The 22,635-nt window shown below is 46.1% G+C and overlaps 1 protein-coding gene across 5 annotated transcripts in view; it reads right to left on the bottom strand.

The window, feature by feature from the left end:
* Positions 1-22,635, bottom strand: part of LOC144124511 (GTPase-activating protein skywalker-like) — a 162,573-nt gene that overhangs the window by 106,906 nt on the left and 33,032 nt on the right. The window lies entirely within an intron of this gene.

Genomic DNA, 22,635 nt, shown 5'->3' on the forward strand with positions numbered 1-22,635 from the left:
GAAATTTGACCGCCGCGGCCGGGATCGAACCCGCATCTTTCGGGCCAAAATGGTGCTGCTGTGGCGGGTATCTGACCCTGCGATGAATGGCCAGACGCCGGAACTGCTACAGCAGGCTTAGTATACATGCAAGTGTACTCCTACTCGTGCATGGGTGTGAACACATTCAAATAAAGAAATGAACCACAAAGTCTTGCAAAGTAACAACAAATGAAATAAGAGAGAAAGCTCACAAGCCTTGCACCACAGAAAATGAAAATACTGGGTGTCCAAAAAGTAATGCCCCTCATTTTTTCTCGCCTTTTAATAACAAATTGATGTACTCAAATTTCACAGGATAGCAAAAGCATGCCTCCCACATATGTGTGCCTACTTTCAGCTTTATCACACAGATGGCACCACTATACCAGTCCAAGGAAACAGCAGTAAACCTGCAGTAAACAGTGAGCTGTCATTGAATTTCTTGCAGCTGAAAAGGAACAAGTTCATCGTATTCATGAGCGTTTGTGTGCTGTCTATGCAGGGTCTGCACTCTACAGAAGCACTGCTGGATGCTGGGCCAGGCAAGTCCCAAGCTCCAGAAAGTGCTGCATGATTGGCTCGGGCAACCTGCCACTGCAACCAATCCTGAAGCTACAGCGCACCGACACCATCATCCATGCTGACTGGTACATTACGGTTGGCTGAGGAGCTGTCCATATGCAAAGGCAGTGCATCATCGAGACTCAAGGATACTCTAAGGTATGTGCTAGGTAGGCTCCGCGAAGCCTCACAGCTGAGCACAGAGAGCAAAGAAAAGTGATTTGTTCCAAGCTGCTGGAGCGTTGCGATCTCTTGTCTCTGATAGTGACCAGTTATGAAACCTAGGCTCATCACTTCGAGCCATAAACAAGAAGACAATCGATGGAATGGCACCATCCAAGTTTGCCAAGAACAAGAAAGTTCAAGGTGAATGAGTTCGCCAGAAAAGTCATGATCACTGTTTCATTTCCTGAAACACTGATGGAGTTATCCTTGTGGATGCGCTGCCTTAGGGGGAGACAGTAAATTCGGCCACTAACAATCAAAACTCTACTTTTTTTTTTTATTACCGCGACAAAAAACTAGTTGTAGAAACTAAAGCAGTGGTACCAGCGTGTCCGAAATAACAAGAGTGCAAGAAAGATTCTTTTCCACTATGACAACATCTGCCCTCACACCAGCCTTTAAACAAAAGAAGCAATGGCCAAATTTAAGTGGACTCTACTGCCCCATCCTCCTTGCAGTCCTGACTTTGCACCGTCTGGTTTTCATCTTTCTGGGCAGCTGAGAGATGCATTTTGTGGATCCAGATTTCAGGATGACGAAAGCTTCATGTGCATCTTGAAGACATGGCTGCAGCAAAAGGAAATAAGGTAGGCATGCATGCCCTTGTTCACCAGTGGCGCAAAGCCATACAAGTTGACGGGAGATTACACTGAAATATTATATTAATTCGGCAGACATGCGGCTGTATTCCTTGTGAATTTATTAATTTTTTATTAAACACTGTCCGAGAAAAGAAATGGGGGGCATTAATTTTTGGACAACCTTAGTACAAAGCAAGCATGCACAGGTGACTGTTTGACATGCTGCTTTCCTTTTTTTCAGGAATGGATGAAACTATAGGTCAGAATCGTCTTTTCTTGGGCTAGTTGGTTTTTCATGCTGTAGGTGTTTGCAGTGCACACGAAACACGGACGGACAGAAAAGGGAACGAAACACAGCGCTGACTTTCAACTGAGCTTTATTGGAAAAATAAGCGACTTTTATACAAAAATTTTTAACATGTGACTCCGAAGATGTCAAAACGTCCTACTACATGTGCCATCTAAAATCACTGATACTCTAGATAAAAACCCTGAAAAAACACGAATGGCAAACACTGAAAGACACGTGCCGCCTAAACCACCTAAAGGGTGTCATGATCAATAACGGTGAAGGAACAACATTTGAAAAAACTACCAAAAAACTATGATACCAAAATGCAAAAGCAGGGTGAAGCTGTATATGGGCTCCCGTTGTCACAAAAAAATAAAAGATAAAAGAAAATACATTGACAAAAACAGGGCTGAAACGGTATAAAACACATTAACTAGAACAGCATAAGACCCATTATTTAAAGAGTGTTGAAATTTACAGGTGCGCGCCTGCGGCCTGCAAGAATCCAAGTTCTTTATCCAGGAGTACTAAGGACACAGTGCTGACGCACATGTCCCCTTTCTGTTGGATGGCTTTTGCCTCGATAATCTCCCTCGTGGTCTGATCGCTGCTTCTACCTAAAATCGTAGTGTCCTGGAACCGTGGTATGCACTTATTGCATTCGCTGCAGTGTACAGCGAGATTTCCTTCTCGTATGTTTCTCTTGCGCAGATTGTCATAATTATTGTTGTGTTCTTGGAGTCGGTCGTTAAGGCATCGGCCCGATTGTCCTATATAGACTTTCCCGCAGCTTAACGGAATCTGATACACCACACCCTTGGTACAAGGTACAAACGGAGACCGGTGTTTTTTGGAGCACTGCACACGTGGTGTACCACACGTCTGAGTAAGCTTACAAAGCTTTGACAGCTTTTCCGGGGCTGAAAACAATACTCTCAACTTCACTTTTTTGCCTATTCGTTTCAAATTGTGGGAGATGCTGTGCAAATAGGGTACTACAACCAGGTTTCGTTTTTGTTGACTCTCAGCCGAAGCTTTCATACTTCCTTTGCTTTTACTCTTCACTTCCCTATAGATTCTTTCAGCCACCGAGATGATGATCTGCTCCGGATAACCACTTTCTTTCAACCTTGCAGTCTGTTGATAAAAACTACGCTCCATGGTATGTGGACAGGATTTTTGCAAAGCATTTGTCAAACACAGGTTAATAATGGAACGTTTTACTAGTTTAGAATGTGCCGAGTTGAACGGTAGGACACTTTTTTTGCCTCGTGGTCGTATGTCCAGCAGATATGATCTCTCGTACACGTGATACTTAAATCTAGGAACCGGATGGTGTCGTTAGTCGGCAGCTCATGCGTTAACACGAGTGGTTCGAACAATCTCTGAAAGACTAATAATGCTTGCGTTACATCTGCCCGGAAAGAATCATTGCTATCGTCAAAAAGAATTAAATAATCATCTACATATCTAAACACTTTTATGGCGTTGAACTCTGCCAGGTGACACATCAACATGTTATCAAGATGGCCTAAAAAAATGTCACTGAGGATGGGTGCCAAGCAAGAACCTATGCATACACCTTGTTTTTGCAAATATATTTCGTTATTCCAAGTTACGTAAGTGGATCCAAGGTAGAAAGTAAGCATTTCTAAAAACGACTTGACACTCATCCCAACTGCATTCTGGAAAGCTACAGAGCCAAATTTGTCGATGCTATTTTCAAGGTATGAAAGTAACTCCTTCTGCGGAAGAGAGTAATACAAGTCCTTAATATCTATAGAACATGCTTGCAAGTTCTTGTGATTCTGGCCTTCCAGAAACCCTATGACATCTACCGAGCTCTTAATCTGGAAAGGATCATCAAAAGGGATGGTCTTCAGCTTGTCTTGCAGGAATTGGGAAATTGCTTTCTGCCATAAACCTGTTTCTGACACGATTACTCTGAAAGGGCAACCGAGCTTGTGCGTCTTAGCGGAAAACATGAAATGAAGGCTATTATTTCGGAGCTGTCAATACTTCGGCCTAAACGGGTCAGGTTCAGCCTCTCACACAATGTTTTGGCTGTTTGTTTCAATTTTGGTAAGCGTACCTTAGAGGATAAAGAAGGAGGCCTTGTTGTGTGCTCCAGGGAAATGTTCGGACTGAAAGCCCTTGACGCCATCAGAGGAGTGTTCCGTGAAGATTCTAAGGTACGCTTACCAAAATTGAAACAAACAGCCAAAACATTGTGTGAGAGGCTGAACCTGACGCGTTTAGGCCGAAGTATTGACAGCTCCGAAATCAATAGCCTTCATTTCATGTTTTCCGCTAAGACGCACAAGCTCGGTTGCCCTTTCAGAGTAATCGTGTCAGAAACAGGTTCATGGCAGAAAGCAATTTCCCAATTCCTGCAAGACAAGCTGAAGACCATCCCTTTTGATGATCCTTTCCAGATTAAGAGCTCGATAGATGTCATAGGGTTTCTGGAAGGCCAGAATCACAAGAACTTGCAAGCATGTTATATAGATATTAAGGACTTGTATTACTCTCTTCCGCAGAAGGAGTTACTTTCATACCTTGAAAATAGCATCGACAAATTTGGCTCTGTAGCTTTCCAGAATGCAGTTGGGATGAGTGTCAAGTCGTTTTTAGAAATGCTTACTTTCTACCTTGGATCCACTTACGTAACTTGGAATAACGAAATATATTTGCAAAAACAAGGTGTATGCATAGGTTCTTGCTTGGCACCCATCCTCAGTGACATTTTTATAGGCCATCTTGATAACATGTTGATGTGTCACCTGGCAGAGTTCAACGCCGTAAAAGTGTTTAGATATGTAGATGATTATTTAATTCTTTTTGACGATAGCAATGATTCTTTCCGGGCAGATGTAACGCAAGCATTGTTAGTCTTTCAGAGATTGTTCGAACCACTCGTGTTAACGCATGAGCTGCCGACTAACGACACCACCCGGTTCCTAGATTTAAGTATCACGTGTACGAGAGATCATATCTGCTGGACATACGATCCACGAGGCAAAAAAAGTGTCCTACCGTTCAACTCGGCACATTCTAAACTAGTAAAACGTTCCATTATTAACCTGTGTTTGACAAATGCTTTGCAAAAATCCTGTCCACATACCATGGAGCGTAGTTTTTATCAACAGACTGCAAGGTTGAAAGAAAGTGGTTATCCGGAGCAGATCATCATCTCGGTGGCTGAAAGAATCTATAGGGAAGTGAAGAGTAAAAGCAAAGGAAGTATGAAAGCTTCGGCTGAGAGTCAACAAAAACGAAACCTGGTTGTAGTACCCTATTTGCACAGCATCTCCCACAATTTGAAACGAATAGGCAAAAAAGTGAAGTTGAGAGTATTGCTTTCAGCCCCGGAAAAGCTGTCAAAGCTTTGTAAGCTTACTCAGACGTGTGGTACACCACGTGTGCAGTGCTCCAAAAAACACCGGTCTCCGTTTGTACCTTGTACCAAGGGTGTGGTGTATCAGATTCCGTTAAGCTGCGGGAAAGTCTATATAGGACAATCGGGCCGATGCCTTAACGACCGACTCCGAGAACACAACAATAATTATGACAATCTGCGCAAGAGAAACATACGAGAAGGAAATCTCGCTGTACACTGCAGCGAATGCAATAAGTGCATACCACGGTTCCAGGACACTACGATTTTAGGTAGAAGCAGCGATCAGACCACGAGGGAGATTATCGAGGCAAAAGCCATCCAACAGAAAGGGGACATGTGCGTCAGCACTGTGTCCTTAGTACTCCTGGATAAAGAACTTGGATTCTTGCAGGCCGCAGGCGCGCACCTGTAAATTTCAACACTCTTTAAATAATGGGTCTTATGCTGTTCTAGTTAATGTGTTTTATACCGTTTCAGCCCTGTTTTTGTCAATGTATTTTCTTTTATCTTTTATTTTTTTGTGACAACGGGAGCCCATATACAGCTTCACCCTGCTTTTGCATTTTGGTATCATAGTTTTTTGGTAGTTTTTTCAAATGTTGTTCCTTCACCGTTATTGATCATGACACCCTTTAGGTGGTTTAGGCGGCACGTGTCTTTCAGTGTTTGCCATTCGTGTTTTTTCAGGGTTTTTATCTAGAGTATCAGTGATTTTAGATGGCACATGTAGTAGGACGTTTTGACATCTTCGGAGTCACATGTTAAAAATTTTTGTATAAAAGTCGCTTATTTTTCCAATAAAGCTCAGTTGAAAGTCAGCGCTGTGTTTCGTTCCCTTTTCTGTCCGTCCGTGTTTCGTGTGCACTGCAAACACCTACAGGATGAAACTAGTAGTGGCCCAAGCCAACTAGCCCAAATCAAATTGTTGCTTGAAGCTTTGGAGACAGATTTACAACATAAACCAGACATCTAGACTTGACAATTTCCACTGCACTATGCAGCAGTAAGATATGGCAGCAAGAAGCCATGGCTAAATATGACCCTGCAGAAAGGAGGGCATTCTGGGCTGGCTGGTTTGGCCAAGAGAATGTGCAGTTCCAGAATAAATGCTCATTGTGAAAGAAAATAACAATGCACAGCATCTACGAGTTCTTTTCATTGTGTCTGTACACCTGCGAAAAGGGAGTGTGCTTGGATAAATGGTGAAATAAATGGCACTTTGTGCAAACACTACAGAGCAGTAAGAGACAAGCGTTTAAAGTGAAAATTTAGAAATCTGAGCTAGAAACAAGTGTATTTTGTCCTTGATGCCAAGCTTGGTGTCACTATAGGTATCAGAAGGCTTCCCGCAAGAATATGCAGAAGTTTAGCTTTTTGTGGAATTGCACAGTACATGTGAGAGGAAATCACACGAAACTCATTCCAGCCACATTAAAAAGTGACAGATGCAGAACCATTGCTCTTAAGGCACAGTTTGGAACCTTGGAGTGAACGTAAACTAGAAAAAAATTTTCCAGAGTATTGTAGCAAAGCGAGGACTCACGTTAGCAGCCCATGACTATGCATGCAAGAGAAGCACCAGCAATTTTTACACAACAAATACTTGCAGCACTTTGCAGGGTACTGTTCCCACGCAACTCGGCTATCTAACCCAAGTGAATGACTTGCACGAAGCATGCTTTATTAGCTGAATACAGTAAAACCTCGTTGATTCGACTACCATTAACTCAGTAATTTGCATAATTCGGGCTGTCGCAGGACTCTCGCCAAACGCCCATGCAAGTCTATGGCGTTGGAAAATTGTTTACTCGGACACCCTGGAGCTGGTTTCCTGAAGTGACGCTGTGTCTTGTATCACCTGCTTGACAAACGATCGTCCTAATATTCGTCTTCAGGCTTAACTGCATATTAGCTTGTTTCCCACACCCCTTCGACGCCCGCGCAAAGGCAGGGCGATCGACGTGAAATGAAACATTATAGGCCAGGTGAACCTAATCAGCACTTTAGGCATTTTCAGTGCCTACTTCCATCAAAATTCAGCATTGCATGCTGTTATGTATAGCGCCTTACATAAAAGCCAGCACAATTTCAGCAAGCATAACCAGAAAGCAAACACACCGAAAAAATGATAGCCTTTGTATGATACTGAAGACACTGCTTTTGCATCTTACAGGGTGAATGGGCCACTCATGAATCTGGATGAGTTTGCAGAGACCTTCCAGTGTCCCTTAGGAAACAATATGAACCCGACAAAGAAGGCTGCTGTGTGGAATGTATGAAAGCCGTAACTGTTAACACCCGTTATTAAGACTTTGTTTGGTGTTTTAAATATGCAACTACCTCAGCATTTACATCTGCACAGCATACACATGGGACTGAAGGCTATGTAATTGAGCTTGCGTAAAATGCCGACATCTAATAGCTTTGTCGACCCAGCATTCCTCTCCAAAAATTGTGGAACGCCATTCACCGAAGCATACCTCATATAACTATATATTGTCATGGAAGACAGAGCGACAAAATTCACAGAGTTCGGCAGCTAGCCAGCGCAATACACTTCGTCGTCGGCTCCCAGCGCCACCTGAGCTGAGAACACCAGGTGGCATTACCACCCCCCCCCCCCCCCCAAAAAAAAATAAAAGCAGGGGTGGGCCATGAGCGATGGAATGGAAACAAAAAAAAATTAGCACAAGAACAGAACGGGCAAGGGAGGCGGGCGAAAGTGTCCCACGCGATTAGACGAACGCAAAGCACACTGCACATTACCGCGTGAAGTACGGTTTTATACAGACTACGTGCACGACCTCAAAGCGGGGTGGGCGACGCTGAGGCTGTGCAGTCCCGTCTGGAATAACTTTGTAGGTCACTTACTTGACACGGCGCAAAACTCCGTAAGGTCAGAAGTAACAGCACATCAGTTTTTCAGACAAGCCTGGGTGGCGTACCGGGGTCCACACTCAAACTTGGTCACCAGGATGGCATGTTAGTTAGTTAGTTATATATTGATTTTAATGGCGCAAAACCAACTGAGGCTATGATGCGCCAAACACACGGTTAGAGCTTTTGTTAAAGGTTACGCATTTTATATCTAAAGTTAGTATAAAACATTGGCTTCTCTGAGAAATTTAAAAATGCTTGAAAAATCAACCAGTGCTTGATCTCCTAAAAGTAACATGGGGTGTAGTGGGATGTATTCATTGTACAATGTTGTGAAATATTTTTTCCTCAGTTGTTCCAGTTTTTTGCATACAATTAAAATGTGGTTTACCGTGAGTTCATCGCCACACATTTCGCAGAGAGGTTTGTCTTTTTTTGTCAGTAAGAAGTTGTGAGTAAGGTGTGTGTGTCCAATGCGTAGTCGACACAAAATAACTTCTATGAAACGCTCCTGATGTGTACATGATCTCCATTCTCCCAAAACAGGTTTTATAGAATGTAGTTTGCTGTTTGTTTATTCGTCCCATGCAATCTGCCACTTACTCCTGAGTTTACTGTGCAGTAATTTAGAAAAATCCCTCTGTGGTATGTTAACTTGTTTTATATGACCAATTCTAGCTTGTGCTGCGTAAGCATCTGCTCTCTCATTACCTAAAATTCCAACATGACTAGGCACCCAGCAGAATATAATGTTATGTTTTTGCTTTGTAATTTTAACTATGTTATGTATGATTTTTCCTATTATGGGTTCAGCAGCGTTTGTAGAATGCAGCGCTTTTAGCATACTCAGTGAATCGGTGTAAATGATGCTATTTTTTATGTTTTGTTTTACTATTTGTTCTACAGCTACGAAGATGGCATAACACTCCGCAGTAAATACCGATACATACTGTGGCAATCGTATCATTTTTTCATTTGTTCCTTGAATTACTGAACTTCCGACATGACTTTCTGTTTTTGAGCCATCAGTGTAAAATACAGTGTAAGTGTTATATTTTTCTCGTAGTGCAAAGAACTCTTGCAGTATGTGCTCGTGTGGTATTTTCTCTGTTTACGTGCGTCAGTGTGAAGTCACACACCGAAGGAAGGCTGTACCATGGTGGTAGATATTCATGTCTTTATGCAATATTAGGTAGGGCGTCCAGCACTGCTAAGTCTTCACATTTATCTTCAAAGCGCATTATTAGTGGCCTGATAAAATGTGGTTTATTATTGAATAATCTCCTAGGTGGGCACTTGGTAACAATGGGATAGCAGAGATGTTTAGGGAGAGAACGGGTTTTTAGGATGTACGTGCATGTTAGTGTGACTCTTCTATCCTCTAGTCTGGGCTCATTAGTTTCAACGTAAAGACTATTTACCGGGGATGTTCTATATGCTCCAGTTGATAGGCGCAAACCAAGATTATGAACAGGGTCCAGTCGTTTCAAGTAGGATGCTCTTGCCGAATCATATACCACACACCGGTAGTCCAGCTTGGAGCACACCAAAGAGCGATATATTTGCAATAGGCATGCTCTATCGGACCCCCACCGTTTTCGCGAGAGTACCTTTAATATATTGAGGGCTTGGGATGCTTTCTTTTTCAGGTTGTTAATGTGTGACAGAAATGTAAGTTTCTTGTCAAAAGTGACGCCTAAAAATTTATGTTCCTGTTTGACTGGCAGTGTGGTTTGTTTCAAGCACAGATTGGGATCGACCTGTAGGCCTCGTCGTATTGAGAACAAAACAGCTACTGTTTTTTGAGGGGAGAACTTGAATCCATTTTTCTCTGCCCAAGCAGCCAGTTTACTTAGTGTGATTTGTATTTGTCTCTCGCAGGACAGTATGTTGGAAGAAGTGTATGCTATCTGTATGTCATCTACATAAACTGAATACATTACGGACTTAGGTATTACTTTGGCCAAAGAATTCATTTTTACTATAAAGAGTGTCGGACTTAAAATGCATCCCTGGGGTACGCCATTCTCTTGGGTGAATGTCGTTGATAGAGTTGCTCCCAGACGGACTCTGAATGTGCGGTCAGTCAGGAAGTCGTTCAAGCAGTTCAGCATCTTGCCGCGGATCCCTAGCTCTGCTAGGTCATGGAGGATGCCGAACTTCCACGCGGTATCATAGGCCTTCTCCAAATCGAAGAAGGCCCCGATACAGTGCTGTTTGTGGATGAACGCCTCCCGGATGGTGTTTTCTAGGCGGACAAGGTGATCAGTGGTCGAGCATGCTTTCTTAAATCCGCATTGATGTAAATCTAAGAGTCGACGAGATTCAAGTGTGAAGGTCAGTCTAATGTTTACTATGCTTTCGAAAGATTTAGCGATGCAGCTGGTGAGGGCTATCGGTCTGTAATAGTTAGGACTTGTTGGTTGTTTTCCGGGTTTCAGAAAAGGTACTATTATTGCTTTCTTCCACTCCTAAGGTATATTCCCAGTTGTCCATATTTTGTTAAAGAATTTCAACAATGCCTGCACGGCAGCCTCAGAGAGATGGGCAAGCATAGCGTAATGCACATTATCTGGGCCTGTTGCTGTATTTTTACCAGAAGATAATACCCTAATCAATTCCTGGAGTGTGATGGGTTGAGTGTAGTCCTCGTGCATACCTGCTGCAAATGGAAGTTTTTGTTTTTCTGCTATTGCTTTGTGCTTCTGGAACGTGTTTGTGTAATTGGACGAACTGGAAACTTCAGCAAAATGCTCACCTAGTATGTTGGCCTGTTCTTCTAATGATGCTTGTGTCCCGGGTGTAGTCAATAGAGGAAGTGTGAAAGAGGTATGGTCACTACTGAATCTTCGAACCTTTTCCCACATTTTTTTTGAGGTTATTGAGCTGTTTATTGAGGACACATATAAAAATTACTGCAGTAGACGATGAGAGGCTGATGATAATAGGTAGGTGATCACTTCCCAGAGGGTCATTTAAAACATCCCATTTAAAATCGTTAAAAAGCGATGGTGATGCGAAAGCTAAATGGAGAAAGCTCATTTTGGACGAGCTGGGGCAACAATAAGTTGCTTTTCCTGTATTTAAAAGACAGATGTTATTTGAGAGGATAAAATCTTCGATTGTTTGCCCCTTAGAGTCGCACCGCTCGCTTCCCCAAAAAGGGGAGTGAGCGTTACAATCCCCAACTACCAGATATGGCTCCGGAAGTTCATCTATCAATTCTTCTAGATCATGGACTGTTAATGTAAAATGTGGAGGAATGTATACGGAACAGATTGTTAGTGTTTTATAGCTGACGATGCTGACTACAACCGCCTCAAGTTTTGTATTGAGCTTGATTTCTCGAGCAGGGACGCCGCTTTGGATGACAATTTCGACGCCTCCTGAGAGTTGATTTGCCTGCTCGCGATCGCGTCTAAAAGTTTGATAATGTTTCAGGATATGCACATGTTGTGGACCAATATTGCTCTCCTGAAGACATAAAACTATGGGTAACATTGACCCTAAAATATGTGTTATGTCACTATAATTCCGCATAAGTCCTCTGCAATTCCATTGAATTAAAAAAGCCATGCTTGTGTTTTTGAGAGAAAATGAAAGGGGATTTACTTATGTGGTGGGCCCGTTATGAGGGGCCTGTCTTTTTTTCCGCTCAAGAGAGCTGTTCCGCCTCTGTAGTGGAGGCGGAGTGGGTGCTGTATCCATCACCTCAACCGAGGTGCTGGAGGACCGCGGAGGGGCCGCGGTTGTGTTAGTTTCAGGCCTCTCCCGACGGGGGGAGGTCCTGCGGGATGCCGACCCGTGGACCGGCGCTCCCTGCTTTGAGGGTGGCAGAGCAGCCTTCGCTGTCCCTGCCTGGGGCGTGGATGGCCCTGCCACTGGCTCTGTGAAAGCAGCCTCGGCAGGTGCCGTAGTGCTGTGTGGCGCTACGCCCCCGCGCACCACATCAGCGGTTAGGTTTTGCTGTGAAAGAGAATGTGTTCGTAAGCGCAAAACGCCTCCTTGCTTCTATGAATGAAATGTTTTCTTTTGTCTTTAAGGTAATTATTTCCTTTTCTTTTTTCCGGGACGGACATGCCCTGGAGTACGCTGCATGGTCTCCTTCGCAGTTTGTGCAGCGCAGTGCTGCGTCACATCCCTCAAAATGCTGGTCTTTCGAAGCGCATTTTGCGCAGGTTTTGCGGCCGCGGCAACTTTGTGAGCCGTGGCCAAACTTTTGACAGTTGAAACATCGGCGGGGATTGGGTATATAATGTCTGACGTTGACTTTCAAGTATCCAACTTCGATCGTTTCGGGCAAGGTACTGGTATTAAATGTGAGGACCATGTGTTTGGTATCTATTTCTTTGTTATCCCTGCGGATCTTGATTCGGTGAACGTCGATTACATTCTGGTCGGTAAGCCCTTCAAGCATTTCAGCTTCTGTGATATGGATAAAGTCTGATTCAGAGATTACACCTCGGACTGTGTTTAGAGATCGGTGGGGGGTTACAGAGACAGAGATGTCCCCTATAGACGCAATGTTGGAGAGTTTTGAACACTGGATGCTGTCGCGCAGCTCAAGAAGTAAGTCGCCGCTGGACATCTTTGAGACCTTGTAGCCAGGGCCCAAGGTATCGGTTAAGCATTTTGACACAAGGAATGGGGATATTATTCTTGCCTGTATTCCGTCACTTTCACTGTGGATTACGAGGAACTTTGAAAATGTTTGTCTCTTTTTTGAGAAAAAATCAGCTGCTTCGTTCCGCCCTCTTTTTAGAGAGCGATCAGGTTTGGATAAGGGTGGAGCCATAAAAGAATTTAGTTTTTCGGTCATGGTGCCAGCCACCCACCACGAAGTCCAACAAGGGGACGGGACAGGAACTTGAAAGCAAGTCCTGCCCACGCCAGCTGTACACCTCAACTATAACCAAATATGACTCAACTCAGGGTAGTTGGTCACACAAGGTTAACCCTCGCCGCCAGGAAAACAGGAAAAACCAAGAAGTGAGTAGGATATAGGAGAGTTGTGAGACAGAGATAGGAAAGTGAAAGATGGAGAGGAGGATAGGAAAAGGCGACTGCCGATTCCCCCCGGTCGGGTCAGGCCGGAGGTGCCGTCTGCAGGAAGCTGGGGCCAAAGTGGTGTGTTGCCTCCGCCAAGGGGCCTTAAGGGTACAAACGCTCGGCATCGGCTCAACCACCAGGATCCCCTTTTCCCCGGACACGGCGATGCCACGCACGGCGAGGCGTGGGTGCTCGGGTCCGTGGTGATGCACAGTTCACCATCATCCCCTTGCAGGGATGTCCCTGCGGATGCTCGGGAACCCGCGGTGTCGCCACTCACCGTCGCGACGCCTGCAAGTTGCAGGCGCCCCCCTGCGGGGCCAGGATGGCATGTGACGTGCCGATGGCGGAGGTTGTAGCGGCGCGCATCCGTGCCCTGCTGCTGATGAATGTGAATACAGGGCAGTTGAAGTGCTTCCTTGGCGCGCTGAGCGAACTGCTCGGCGTCTGGCGTGAGTGGGTGGTCATCAGTGCAGCACGGAAGCATGGCATCCAGCAATGTCTGAACGCCGCGTCCGTAAACCAGACGAAATGGCGTAAAGTGGGTCGTCTCTTGGGTGGCCGTGTTGTAGGCGTATGTGACGTACGGAAGAATCTCGTCCCTGGTTTTGTGCCGAGAGTCTATGTACATGGCGATCATGTCGGAGATTGTTCTGTTCAGTCTCTCTGCGAGCCCGTTCGTCTGTGGGTGATAGGCAGTTGTTTTGCGATGGCTCGTGTGATTGAGCTCAAACTCGTCGAGCATGAGCTGCGCCGTAAATGCCGTGCCTTCATCAGTGATTACATGGGACGGTGCACCATGACGCAACACGATTTGCTGCATAAAAAGCTGGGCAATCTCAGATGACATGCCATGCTGCTCTGCCTTAGTTTCCGCATACTTTAAGTAGTCGGTCGCGACTATTATCCATTTCTGACCGGCTGATGACACAGGAAAGGGGCTCAGAAGATCGATGCCGACTTGGTCAAATGGCGTCCGAGGCGGTTCGATAGGTTGTAGCAAGCCCGCGGGCTTGAGAGGCGGCACCTTATGATGTTGGCACTCGCGGCAGCCTCTGATGAAACGTCGGACAGCGTCAGGAAGTTTGGGCCAATAATACGCCTGGCGCATGTGTGCAGGTGAGAGTGCAAAGCCCAAGTGGCCGGAGGTGGGCTCATCATGGGAAGCCAAAAGGATATCGGCGCGAAGGTCTGCCGGCACGACGAGGAGGTGGGCTCAGTCACCAGTGCTGGAGTTGAAACAAAATGCCGTTCCGGAGGCAGAAGGCAGGCAGGTTCCTAGAAAACTGTCGAGGTACGTCAGCAGCTCGGCCCACCAGATAATCAATGACAGGTCGCAGGTCTGGGTCAGCTCGCTGTCGGGTCACTAAGTCTAAGTCGCTGACAATTCCAAGAAAACCACTCTCGTCCTCCATACTCTCATGGGCTAACCCAAAGGGTGCACGCGAGAGTGCGTGAGCGCCTGCGTGCGTCTCGCCAGATTTATGCACAATATTGTAGTCGAATTCTTGGAGATGGAGGCTTCATCGGGCTAGGCGCCTCGCTGGGTTGCAAAGATTGGCCAGCCAGCATAAAGAATTGTGGTCGGTAACCACTTTGAACGGGCGGCCATAGAGGTAAGGACAAAATTTCATGGTTGCCCATGCAACTGCGAGGCATTCCTTTCCCTAGTATATTAGTTAATTTCAGCGTGAGAGAGCGTGAGGCTTGCATACGCAATGACACGTTCCACGCCACCTTGGTGCTGGACGAGTACGGTACCGAGGCTGATGTTGCTGGCATCGGTGTGGACTTCGGTGTGAGCCTCTTCATCAAAGTGCGCAAGAACAGGGGTTGTTTGCAGTCATCTGCGCAGCTCGGCAAAAGCCCCCTGTTGCTCGGCGGCCCACACGAACTGTGTATCATCGCGCGCGAGGTGGTACAAGGGTGCGGCAATTTTGGAAAAGTCAGAGATGAAGCGGCGGTAGTATATGCACAGACCCAGAAAGTGCTGGACACTTTTCTTGGTTGTAGGAACGGGAAAATCGGCGACAGCAGTAGTTTTCTCGGGGTCGGGCTTAACATCATTGGCATTCACAAGATGACCAAGAAACTTCAACTCTTTGTACCCAAAGAAGCACTTCTCGGGCTTGAGCATTAAGTTGGCCGACCGGAGGGCATCTAATACTGTGCGCAGGCATTCAAGGTGTTCGGCAAAGGTTTCGGCAAACACGACGACATCATCGAGATAAACCAAACAAGTTTACCATCCGAGTCCAGCAAGAACTATATCCATCATGCACTGGAAAGCTGCCGGCGCTGAACAGAACCCACAAGGCAGCACTTTAAATCCGCACAGCCCGTCGGAGATAACTAACGACTTTTTTTGCGGTTCCACTCGTCAACCTCTATCTGCTAGTACCCGTTCTTTAAGTCAATTGAGGAGAAGTACTGGGCGCGGCGAAGTCTGTCGAGCCAGTTGTCGATACTGGGCAGCGGGTAGACGTCTTTTTTTGATGTTCTTCAGCTTTCGATAATCAACACAGAAACAGAGGGTCCCATCCTTTTTCTTCAGCAGCACAACAGGTGACGACCACGGGCTGTTGGAAGGTTGAATGATTCCATGAGAAAGCATCTCCTTCACCTACATTTGGACCGTGTCATGTTCTGTCGGTGAGATAAGGTACAGCTGCTGGCGGATAGGGCGGACATCGTTGGGCATAATGATGCAGTGCTTCAGAAGAGCCGTTTGCCGTACTTTCGACGAAAGTGCTAAACAGGTAGTGTATTCGAGTAGGAGGGCATGGAGCTCTCGCTGTTGAGTCGCTGAGAGGTCCGGACTGATATCAAGACCATCAAAAAAAAGACGGGCGCACAGGCCCAATAGTTTCAAACGCGAAACATTCAGAAGTCTCCGCTAAGGGGTCAACAAATGTGATCGCAGTAGCATGAAAAAGATGCCGGGCTTCGTTAGTGAGGTTAGTCATCAGGAGCTCAGACCAGCCGTTGCGAAGATGGATGAGGCTTCGCGCCGAGTAGATGCCGTGAGTGAGCAAAAGGGACAGGTTGCCTTCTGCGACAGCTGTGACGTCACGTTGTCCATTGCAGTAAACACTCACAAAAACACTGGCGCGTAGCGGAATCCAAACACTCTCAATGGAAATGCGAAGGACGGCGCGGCGTTGACAGTCCTCGGTATAACCATCAGCTTTCTTGGTCGAAAATATGCAACAGTGCGCTTTCGGAGGTCAATAATAGCTCCATACTCCCAGAGAAAATCAACGCCTAGGATACAGTCACGGGAGAAGTCTGGTAGAACTAGGCAGCTGACAACAAATGTAGAGCTGCGAATTTGGACCCTTGCCGTGCACAGGGCAAGCGGAGTTCTGACATGTCTGCCAGCCATGCGGATATGCGTGCCAGACCGTGGCGTCATTACCTTTTTAAGAAGCGCCGCTAGCTTTCCGCTTAAAATCGAGAAATCAGCGCCAGTGTCCACCAAAGCGCTAATCTTACAGCCGTTAAAGAGCACGGGTATATCCAGCTAGAATCGATCTTCGAGTTCAGGAACTGATGTCGGTGCTTTTGGTCGGGTGGTCGTCAATTGTTGTTGTAAATGTCGGGGTTCGCAGAAAACAGTGAGCTGTCATTGGACGGAGGGAACGGTGCCGAAGAGGGCGCAGGACTTCGCAAGGCTTCAGCATACGTTGGCCGATGGCACTCCGTGGGAAAAGGCGGCGAATCAGCGGATGATAACAAAGGCCTAAACGCTTGGACCTCTTCACGGATGAGGCTAGCGAAAGAGCCGCCCGTCGGCTGGGGAGCACCGAAAAACGTCTCGAGCTCTTCGCGCACAACAGAGCAGATCAGATCGCGGAGAAGATCAGGGTTAGGCCCGAAGGCAGGAAGCGGCCCTGTAAAGACCGCCGCAGAAGCATCTTCTCCATTGTGACTGATTCAGTAAGGAAGTCAGCAACAGTCCCTGTTGGACTGTGCACGAAGCCAGCGAACAGTTGCTCTTTAACGCCACGCATGAGGTGACGCACGTTTTTCTCTTTGGGCATGGCCGGATCAGCTCGCCGGAAGAGCTGGGTCATATCCTCCACGTACATCATTACAGTCTCGTTCGGCATCTGAATGCGAGACTACAAAGCTTGTTCGGCCCGTTCTTGATGATCAGTGCTGGTGTAGGTCTCCAGCAGGCGTCGGCGGAACTTGTGCCATGATGTTAAGGTGCCTTCTTGGTTCTCGTACCAGGTACGAGCGCCATTCTCCAGGCTGAAGAAGACGTTGCGAAGCTTGGCTGCGTCGTCCTACCTGTTGAACGAGGTGACCCACTCAAACTCTACAAGCCTGTCTTTGAGCTGACTGCCGTGGAATGGTTTGGGCAGTCGCGGATTTTGTAGGGTGTAGTAGGCCACAGATTGCATGACAGATTGATGCGTGTGTGCCTTGGTAAACGCCAAAGGCCCGTGCTTGGGAGGTAGGACTTGGTTTCTCTGACTAGCACGGTGCACAGGGGTGTCAACTAGCAAAGGATGGAGTCCAAGGTATCTGGAGGAGTATGGGACATATACGGGGATTTTTACCCAGCGTCTACACCAAAATATGTCACAGAAGACCGAGCGACAAAATTCACAGACAGAAGACAGACAGAGTTCGGCAGCTAGTCAGCGCGATAGATTTCGTCGTCGTCAGCTCCCAGCGCCACCTGAGAACACCAGGTGACAATATGTTAAATAGAAGAAAAAATCTGAAAAGGCAATGAATAAGTTGGAAGTTAACTAGTAAACATTTTAACAATGGTTGAGAGTCCAGGTGCCACATAGTTTCACTTTGGGAGCTTCTCCGACACTCCTGGCAGCGTGCAGCAACTGCGAGAAATCATCGTTGGCCCGCAATTTTCGTCTTAAAAGGAGATGACCGTTGTCCAAGTTCCCACAAAATAAATTCGAACGATTTTTGGCAGTTTTGAGAGGAGGGTGGTGGAGGGAATTTGACAATTCAATAAATGGATAATTTGGACATTTTTTCATGCCCTTGAAGTCCGAATTATCGAGGTTTTCTTGCCTCAAATATTGCAATTCTAACGGAATGGTGTTCATCATGGCAGATGGATATTAATACAAGTAAAACTAAACATGTAAGATTCTCTTGCGGAGGAGAAATGTCACAAAATAATTACAGATTAAATAATAACAAAACCGATTCTGTGCCGTGTATCAAATACCTAGGAGTATTTCTCAGGCATAAGCTAACCTGGGATGCTCACTTAGAATATATAATTAACAAAGGTTTAAAAAAGATTGGCCTTTTGAAATGCTGTTTACCCCTGATGAATGCTGAAACAAGACGCAACGCTTACATCACGCTGATCAAGTCATCTCTTGAATACGCCTTTATTATATGGTATCCTTCTCATGCGATTCTTACGAATGCTCTGGAAGCAGTGTAAAATAAAGCAGCCAGATTTATACTGCCACCTTACTCACGTTGCCAAAGCGTACCAGTGCTGAAGCACACCCTGAATCTTCGACTTCTTGTTACACGCAGAAAGTGCTTGGTTGTCGTTCTTTCATATGTTCTACCATAGCGACCAGCCATTCACCCGAAAGCACATCTTTCCTGCACCCCATTGCTCAGCTCCGCCCCATCTTTGCTTGCGCACTAAAATATCAGAAGTCACCGGCTGGTATCGGTAATAAGTGAATGGAACGCACTGCCATCCAGCATAGTCAGCCATATTAAATTAGTCTTTTCAAGCAGCTTTACTAACATTTTTGAACACAGAAGATGTGTCATACAGTGCTCGATTCCTGTGTGTATTGTGCATGCCGCTATATTTTACCGATGCCTCTTTGCTTTGATTATGTTTTGTTATTCCTGTGCTATGCTGAAGAGTGCGCAAGCTTGTTTTGTGTACCGTGTTTTCATGGTTATTCAATCTTCTCTTATGCCAAAATGTTAACTCAACTTTGCCTGCCATACATTTTCATCATTTGTTATTGGTTGCTGCTTTCTTTGAAACATTCACCCACAACCCCCTATGTAATGCCCAGTTCTGAGCCTTTACGGGTAAATAAAAAAAAAATTCCGCAAATGAAAGACACACACAGGAGGTATGTACTGTCTTTCTGTCGTGTGAACATGTTTTTCCACTGTAATTGTGGAAGAAAGCTCCCTCATTGACAGTGAATGGCCGGATTATGTGCTGCTTATGAAGAATGTTTTCGACAATACACAATAAAAATGTTGCACGTTCGTTCGGTGCTCACACAGCTAACATGCATACTGCACTAGAGGCTGCTTATGTTTCTTAGAAGGAAATTTTATTGCATATTACTTGGTTGTAGCTGGTATGCTCCCACTAAGCTGTTCTCAGACTCTGATGCACTGAAATTTGAATGGACATCAAGACCCCTATACACAATCTCATTTGGTAGCATGAAAGAGATGCAACTAATAGAAAAAAAAATGAGCGAGACACACTGATTTAAAGCAGACTGCAGAGAAACGTAACCAGGCAGTCTTCTGTAAACATTAAAAGATACTAATTGTCAAACATGAACCTGGCGCCAAATTATGGAACGGTCACAATCTCAAAAACAGTCAAAGACCCCTTCTCCTATTGATTGGCACTGACTGGTGGACATATTGACCAACAGGAGTGGGGTGAACTGATCTGCTTGCAAAAGGTTTGTCACTTGATCGTTCCATAATTCGGCCCCAAAACTGAGAAATTTATCCACTTGCAGTACATGTCACATGGGGATGGCCAAACACGCAATGGGTGATTCCATCAGACTCTAAATATTTCAGATCAATAATTTCCTTGATTGTTTCATATATAATGCACACATTAGTCAGCAGGCCAAAAGTGAATTTTGTTTTGTGAGAAAGACACAGTGGGACACCTAATCACATTATCTGTTGCAGTTGGTGCCTTTGCCATAAGCGAGACTTGCAAGAGCCAGGTTGCTCTTCCCACACACTACCTGCCAAGGTTGGCAGCCAGCTTTTGCTGGTCTGGTGATATCACTTCCCTCTCACCAGGCATCACATCCAAAGGGATTTCTTCGCTCTGGTGACGTCACTGATGGTGTCAGTGCAAACCAGTCAGTCAAGATTTTCACGCACAACACTAGATGGTGCCAGGCTTTTGCTCTGGTGAAGGTCCTATGCTATCGCGTAAGAAAATTACAAGCGTGTCCGAGGCAGAGGTAGTGTTTTCATGCACAATGACATAGGAATCGAGACGCTAAGGTGTATATACTCTGTGTGCTAAAAGTAAAGGTTAAAAAGAGCATGTACGAAGTACTTCGTATAGTGCGAGGAAGCTACAGTTTTTTAGAAAAAATTTCAAGAACACCACAAGTCTCAAGTGAGGCTATTTTCAAGAACATTTTTCTCTGCGACTATTAGGCACACTTGCTTGAAATTTGCAGAATACACAAGCATATAGGTGCTAAAAAAATGTGCCGAATTTCATTGTTACATAAGAAAGGAAAGAATGTTCCAAACCATTGTTTCAAACCAGGCATTTTTGAATATGGCAGTCTTACAAAAATCAAAGGTGAAAAAACAGCATTCCTAATTTTGATTAAAATTTCTGAAACAACGTCTCTAGGAGGAGGAGAAAAAGAACACGTTGCATTATACTGTTTCCAACAATGCTATCAAAGCTCAAACCTGTAGCTTCGCGCGCATCGGCAGAAGCATCTAACAAGGGTGCAAAAGCAGCAAATTTGCCGGCCACTGTTCAGAATGTTTCCTATATTACAAGACTGAGGCCTTTAACCATCAAGAGGCTGCCGCGGTGGCCCAGTGGTTATGGCTGCCGGTGGCCTTTTGACCGCTTTTTGCGGTTCTGGCCTTGGCCGTGCACTGCGTGATTCGCCGCTGTTCCTGTTGCCGGGCCTTCCTGGGGCTCTGGTCCTGGTCGTGGCGGTCTCCTGTGGGATCCTGGACCGGCTGCTGGTGGCTTTTTGACCACTTTTTGCGGTTTTGCTGCCAGTTTTTTGAGGTTCTGGCCTTGGTCGCGGCCGGGAAGGTGCGTGAGCCGCTGCTGTTCCTGCTGCCGGGCCCTTCTCGGGGCTCTGGTCCACGTCGTGGCGGTCTCCGGTGGGATCCTGGACCGGCTGCCAGTGGCTTTTTGACTGCTTTTTGCGGTTTTGCTGCCGCTTTTTGTGGGCCTGGCCTTGGACGCGGCCGCCTTTCGTTGCGGGCCCCGGGAAGGAGAAAGAAGAAGACGACGACATTTGCTCTCCTGGCTGCCTGAGCGGTGCCGGCTCTCGATCTGAGCGGATGTGTTTTGCCCAGCCCCTGCCCCGGTGCCTGGCAGCTCTGGCTCGTGCACCCCCCGGTGCGAGCTCCTGCTCCTGCCTGCTGCTGCTGGGCCCAGTCGTTCCTGCAGCTTTTCAACCAATTGCGGGCCTCTCCATGGAGGCCGTGGACGGCATGAGCAGTTTTTCAACCGCATTTTGCGGTTTTTGCCGCTTATTGCGGGACATCACTTAGCCGCGGCCGCATTTCACCGCGGCCCGTGGCGACAAAGAAGAAGTTGCTCCTCCCGGCCGCCTGTGCTGCGCCGCTGCACAGACGCGGCCCAAGGACATACTGCACAAGGACATACTGCCCCTGTCGCGCCCGTTCGGCATGCACCCTTTCCGAACAGGTGAACGCAACAAACACGTTCGCCAGCGTTAGATAGCCAATATAGGAAGAAAGGTTTCGATCTTGGAAAATTAGCGAGGGTAAGTGCACTACATAGCTGCAGTAACAAGCTGTTCCTGACACCGAAGCCGTCACTTCGTGCATTCAGATGCTATGCCGTTGCATCTGCGTGTGTAGCGAGACACAATTGCTCGTAAGTTAAGGTGTGTGGCCATTAGTAACAGGAGAGCCTGAGGACGAATTATGCAGTGGAGATTATGCAGTGCACAGCCGCGTGAGCGGACAATGCTTACAGTCAGTCTATGCACTACATAAAGTCTTGGTGCCACTGTTGAACTTTGGTCGAAGTAGCGTGGTTTTCATGGACCATATCCGGAATAAAGCATTTGCATTACGGCTGGTGTGCTGGATGGTTGTCACTTCCTCATGGTCCATGCGAGACAATCGCTAAAGTGACTCCGCAGGACAGTGCTCAGTGTGAAGCTGATTACTTACCACCAAAGAGACCTCGAGCACTTTCATGTCCACATATCGAGCGTAAAGCATGCCCCAATTTTATATGTGAGGCTGACATAATTGTGAACTTCGTGTAGTATTAACGCGTTGCCAGATGTGCGTCCTAACAATAATATAGCGGAATCCTTAGAAACGCAAGCCAGCTCGTGAAGACTTCCTTATGCATGGTACTGCTAGCATGATAGTTAACATTTGTGTGTCTATTATTTGTCACGTTTCTGTGTTTAACAAACCAGTAGAAAATATTTTAGGTTTCCTAAGCACCGGTAACATGTTGTAAACGAATGCGTATGATGTGCATGTGAGCGTTTTAGAGTGGTGTCTGTATGCATGTACAAAGCACGACAACGACCTGTGCTGCTGCAGGAGCATTAAACTTTGCCATTTTAGATAATAACAATAAAAAAACATTCAGCGAAGCCTTCAGTGGATGCCAAGATAAGGATTCAGGCAATCTATCC

The sequence above is a fragment of the Amblyomma americanum genome, chromosome 3, assembly GCF_052857255.1.
Source record: "Amblyomma americanum isolate KBUSLIRL-KWMA chromosome 3, ASM5285725v1, whole genome shotgun sequence".
Classification (NCBI taxonomy): Eukaryota; Metazoa; Arthropoda; class Arachnida; order Ixodida; family Ixodidae; genus Amblyomma; species Amblyomma americanum.